Consider the following 6490-nt stretch of genomic DNA (forward strand, 5'->3'; position numbering starts at 1 on the left):
GTCGGAGAGGTATCTCTGGGCCCTCTCGGTAATGCACATCACATAAGCCTTGCAAGCATTACAACTAATGAGTTAGTTGCGAGATGATATATTACAGAACGAGTAAAGAGACTTGCCGGTAACGAGATTGAACTAGGTATTGGATACCGACGATCGAATCTCGGGCAAGTAACATACCGATGACAAAGGGAACAACGTATGTTGTTATGCGGTCTGACCGATAAAGATCTTCGTAGAATATGTAGGAGCCAATATGGGCATCCAGGTCCCGCTATTGGTTATTGACCGGAGACGTGTCTCGGTCATGTCTACATCGTTCTCGAACCCGTAGGGTCCGCACGCTTAAGGTTACGATGACAGTGATATTATGAGTTTATACATTTTTTGATGTACCGAAGGTTGTTCGGAGTCCCGGATGTGATCACGGACATGACGAGGAGTCTCGAAATGGTCGAGACGTAAAGATTGATATATTGGAAGCCTATGTTTGGATATCGGAAGTGTTCCGGATGAAATCGGGATTTTACCGGAGTACCGGGAGGGTTACCGGAACCCCCCGGGAGCTATATGGGCCATAGTGGGCCTTAGTGGAAAAGAGAAGGGGCTGCCCTAGATGGGCTGCGCGCCTCCCCCTTCCTCTAGTCCTATTAGGACTAGGAGAGGTGGTCGGCCCCCTCCTCCTCTTTTCCCCCTCCGCGAATCCTATTCCAACTAGGATTGGGGGGGGGGGGAATCCTACTCCCAGAGGGTGTAGGACTCTCCTGGCGCACCCCTTGTGGCCGGCCAGCCCCCCCCCTCTAGTCCTTTATATACTGAGGTAGAGGCACCCTAGAACACACAAGTTGGTCCACGTGATCTATTCCTTAGCCGTGTGCGGTGCCCCCTGCCACCATATTCCTCGATAATACTGTAGCGGAGTTTAGGCGAAGCCCTGCTGCTGTAGTTCATCAAGATCGTCACCACGCCGTCGTGCTGACGGAACTCTTCCCCGACACTTTGCTGGATCGGAGTCCGGGGATCGTCATCGAGCTGAACGTGTGCTCGAACTCGGAGGTGCCGTGTTTCGGTGCTTGATCGGTTGGATCGTGAAGACGTACGACTACTTCCTCTACGTCGTGTCAGCGCTTCCGCAGTCGGTCTGCGTTGGGTACGTAGACAACACTCTCCCCTCTTGTTGCTATGCATCATATGATCTTGCGTGTGCGTAGGAATTTTTTTGAAATTACTACGAAACCCAACAACGATATGTGGCAATGTTTCGAATATCATACCACTGCATATATATTACCACTTCGCATGTATCCTCAGCGCCCAGATAGCGACGACCCCATTATCACATACACGGGCGCGCACCCTCACCAATCCTTTAGGAGGATATACTAGAATGATCTAATCCACTAGCAATTACTTCTAGCTTATTTATGCAGTGTGTTTGTGTTTTTATATACAGTTCTCTGTTTGCAGTGAACTGTATGTAGATTGAATAACTGGTTTACTTCTGAAGTGTGCTACTTTTAATTTGTACCTTTGTATCCCTACGTTTGCAACATCACAATAGCTTCGTATGTTCGATTTCTTCAATGTCTCTATATATTATTCTAAGATTAAATCAGCGTGCACTGATCCACTCTTGAATCAGTAGATTGCACATTTGCGAGTGATCATCGAGCGCGGCGTGCCGCCGCGCGGGTTAGGCTAGTAATGCTCTATTTGTCTATGGGTTCTCCTTCCATCTCCACCTAAGATGTGTCTCAATCACTTTACCTCACTAAGACTTCTTTTCCTATGGACATCAAATATACATACAACAATCACACGACAAGGTTACATAGTTGTCATTCCATCTCTTCTTCCACAAGCCCTTCCACTTAAACTCTTTTGGTCATTGTTGCTCCGTCGTCACCCTGTTCCAAATCTCCCTATGTTACCATCCGGGTCCAAATACACCCATTTTTTCTCCAAGTTTATCAGTTTGTCTTATCAAGTTTGTACTTTCAGCCTCAAAAAGTTCATTGTTCGGAATGAGGAGGGTTTTCAGAGTTCAATTGTCTGAAAGAGAACACAACACATTGATACAGATTCATGATGAACAAGACTCAGTGTTATTTATAACGATGAATACCAACACAAGGTAAGTTATTCGATGGAGTAGCTACATTGTTGTGTTTGTCAAAAAAAGGTCTAAGAGCATCTCCAAAGTGGACTACTAATGTTTCCAACTCCAGAACATAAGAACTTCTTCCTACAATGTTGAAGCAGGCACCAAACCCTGCAATATGAGCATCAAAACATATGCCAAACATGTCTCTTTTCAGATTTGTTGTCAGAAAGAAAGCAAGTGACCGATTACTGTTTTTATTGATGCTTCCAACTCCAAACCACAATAACATCTTCCTACAACGTTGAATCAGTTGCTAATCTCTGAAATATGGGCATCGAAACATAAACAAAGGACAAATAAAAATGCAGAGTAAAGGCAGAGTGTATACATCGTACGCGCGTGCCATCTAATGATCTGGTACATGGATAGAGAGACCATTCAGGACACTGCAAGCAAGATGAGTATTCCGTCTAAACTATGATAAATGATTTGGGCAACAGTAAATGGAATAGGAATGCAATCTTACTTTTCATTGATCCCATTCATGTGACCAAAATAAGAAATAGCTGGGAAATTGATTTTGTGGCAGTAGCATATGCGCCCCAATGGTGCCTTGCATCCAAATGCACCCAGAAATAATTATAGGAAATTAGCATGAATATATCAGAACCAAATGTATGTACATATAGTTATAGTGCTGCCACAAGCAAGGTCCATCTACGTACAGAAGTCCATTATGATTCCCAGCCGGAAATCGCCCGGCTGCGGAAGCAGCCCCTCCACCCTGGAACCCCCGACGAAGTGTTCGAGATCCGCAGGAAGTGCGATTATGTGGTGGAGGAGAAAGCTGCTGAACTCTCCCGATGGCGGGCGGCGGCTGATGAAAAGGTGGCTGAACTCAACAGGGAGATCACGGAGCTGCTCAGGACGATCCGGAAGGAAAACGAACTCTGAGCTGTTCTTCCAGGTCGAGGAGCAGAATGTCCATGAAGTTCAGAACAGATGGTGGTAGATCTTAGGAGGGGAGGGGACATGCAGATTTATAGTATTTTTTACTAGTTAATTGTCATGTAAACGTATTTTTATTGTCATGTACTTAATAGTGTATAATCTATATCCTTAGAATCCTCCTCACACCTAGCGGCATTGCCAACTTTTGTACCCTTAATAAATCACAGCTTTGGTGGTTTTCCTCTCGAGTTGTTTTTGTCAAAGTTTTGGATGTAGTTGGGACCCCTACTCGTTTCAAGAGGAAACTTTGAGAAAGAATACAAAAGGAAAGCCAACACAGAAGAGCAGAAAGAGGAAGAAGAACCTCGCTCTCCGCATCATCGGGGCACTCTGGGACCTCTGCGAACACTTCTGGGATCATCTGAAACACTTTCAGAATCCTTCACTCTCATAGTACTTCTACACGCCGCTAGTCTTTGATATGCGAACATGTCTGGAACACTTTTTGGTCAATAGTTATTAGTGGATCAGGCATCCATAATCATTCCCACATATCAGCAGAGATCTTTATCGAGCAAATCTTCCGTTACCGTATAAACTTCCCTTTACTTCATGATATGTTACAAAATCTAAGGCGAGAATTTTATGGTATACCCATGATCAACACACCGATCACTATTCCTATAGTTATCCTCGTTACTGGTTTGTACTCTTTTCTCGTATTCTTGTGTCCCATGTGTTGGTGTGAAATCCGGCATATCTCGTATGTCGGTGTACTAGAATAGGGGTACCCTAGTACCCCGAACTTGTGCACGGGCAGTTGCAGCACCCCGCGGCAAAGGCTTGCCGGGCGAACGCCAAAGACCCTCCAAGGTTCCCTTGGAGCCATTCAAGAACAAAGTATTTAAGCTCAGGATACAAGGCCCCGGCAAGAGGAGCTTGCCGGGAAGGCCAACCGAGGCACTCTAAGGAACTTGCCGCGACACGCCACGCGCTCCGGCAAGGCGACAAGGCCCCGACAAGAGGAGCTTGCCGGGAAGACTAAACAAGGTACCTCGAAGCCCGGCGAGCGACAAGCCTCCGGGCCCGACAAGATAGCAGCAGCGGCAAGGTGCTTGCCGCAGCAGGCGGCCACTCTGCGCCTACGCTCCAGCGCATCCACCAACGTGTCGCTCTGGGGGGCTCTCCAGGCGCGCGTGGCGGGAGGCTGTGCAGCCAGCGGTGCGCAGTGGCATGCGAAGCTGACAAGATCGCCATCGTGGCGAACGGTGGCGCCCCTAACGGTCCTTTTCTGCACTGTTCGGGCGACTCAGACGGGCATTTAATGCCCTTGTCCCCTGCTGTCAGGGTTAGGTAGGGCGCACTGTACAAGCAACTGTATCACCTACCTTGCTTTTTACGTTTGTGCCCTTCTCTGCGTTGCCACCTGTCGGTGACCCCTTTAGCATATAAAAGGAGGCCCATGCGCAACGTAGGGGGGGTTCGGGGGGTTCGGAGGTTCGAAGGTTGGATGACTTCGACTCATTCGTAGCCCAGAAAACATGATACTCTCTCGCTCAAGAGCAAGAACATCAGATAATACAACCAGACAAGCAGCAGTAGGAGTGTTATATCCCCGGAGAGCTCCGAAGCTGGGTAAACCGCTCGTGTGCTTCGCCTCGATCTGCTCTTCGTGCAACCTCCGCCCCCCACCGAACCGAAAGGGGCCCGGTCCACCGGCCCCATAGGTGAGATGTCGGGGGAAACCGACAGGAGCCCCCGGGCCTGGGCCAGACACGGTGCCGAGCGCTGTTGGGCCAGGCCCAAGACAGGGCACGGGCATACACGGGCTGGGCTACACCAAATCTCGCTCCGTATCCACCGCGCTCCCCCATAACGACACGCGTTGAATGCGGCATCGTGGGGGAGATCGTGGGTGGTTGTTTATTTGGAAGGCCGAAACGTCCGCCCCGTCCCTCTTTATAAGCAGAGGAAACAGGGGCAGTTCGTTCCCCCTCGCTGGTTGCTGCTACTCCTTCTTCACAAACTCCGCCACTCCCCCCTTCTTCTCGAAGCCGAGAGAGCAGCGCTCCGCCCCTCCCATTTTCACCAGCATCTCCACGCCGTTGACCTCCCTCACCACCTCCGCCATGGGCCCGAAAGCCGACAAGGGAAAGGGTGTGAAGTCGGCCGAGGCGCAGCGGCTCGCGGCGTTGCGGAAGGAGCGGGCGATCTTCACCCCCCAGCTCGGCGTGCAGGAGCTTAGGGAGTACTTCTACCTCTTTTGGGCGACGGAGACGCGTGCGCATCCGCGCACGAGGGTACTTCCGGCCGCTGCCTTGGAGTTGGCTCCAAATGGGTACCCGTTCTTCCCGCTATTCTTCTATTGCGGACTCTTCCCGCCCTTTTCGGAGTTCTTCTGTGACATTATGAACACATATGGCTTCCGCCTCCTTGACTTCACCCCCAATGCTGTCCTGACCATGGCAGTTTTCGCACACTTGTGCGAAAACTTTGTCGGAGTCCACCCTAGTGTTGCCCTTTTCCGCCACTACTTCATGCCTCGGGTAGAGAGAGGAGAGCCGCTTGCCGGAGGGATTGCCTGGGTCTCGAGAGTCGGCAAGAAGGAGGCGTACTTGGATGGTGAGCTCCGCAGCAAGTGGGAGGAGTGGAGAGCGGAGTGGTGCTGGATCGTCGAGGAGAATCCGCAGCCCTTCACCGCCGTGCGCCAAACTCCAATAGTGCGCGGCAATGACTGGAGCAACGTGGCCCTGGAAGACAAGAGGCTGAAGATCGCCATCACTAGGATTCTTCGCCTCAGGCTTGCCGGGCTCACTGTAGGTGCTGTCGGGGCAGATTTCCTCCGCCGCCGCATTGCCCCCCTGCAGGAGAGGGGGAGGCCCGCCTGGGAGTTCAAGAACTCGGCGGACATCATGAGACTGCGGCCGGGCCTCAACTACAACTTCACCGTCTTGGAGTTGGACGCAATGCTCTTGGAGTTATTCAAACGCGACCCCCAGCACCCATTCACTCTGCCGAGGGGCGTAGTTCCTTTGTGCAATAACTCTTCGCTTGACCGGATCCGCGCCATGATGCCGTTGTGCGATTCACACGGAATCGTTCCAACTTGGCAAGAGCCTGCGGATGACGTCGTGCAAGCGTTCTTCGACACCTCGGAGGAAGTGCCGGTCCGTGCTGACGAGCAGAAGAGCCTCACCCGTGACACTACCGATGAGGAGCTGCAGCTCATCGCTACTAGGGCGGAAGAGGCTGCGGCCGCAGCTGCCGCGGGCGCATTCGGGTTCACCGTGGAGGAGGCGGAGGCTGCAGAGGCGGTAAACCTTGCCGAGCGCGCGGAGTTCATGGGCGAGGAGGAGCCTGCCGGTTCCGAAGCCGAGCCAAGCGAGGCCGGCGAGGAGGAGGCTGAGCCTTCAGAGAACTTGCCGCAGGCGGAGCCCT

The sequence above is a fragment of the Triticum aestivum genome, chromosome 4A (assembly GCF_018294505.1).
Source record: "Triticum aestivum cultivar Chinese Spring chromosome 4A, IWGSC CS RefSeq v2.1, whole genome shotgun sequence".
Taxonomy (NCBI): Eukaryota; Viridiplantae; Streptophyta; class Magnoliopsida; order Poales; family Poaceae; genus Triticum; species Triticum aestivum.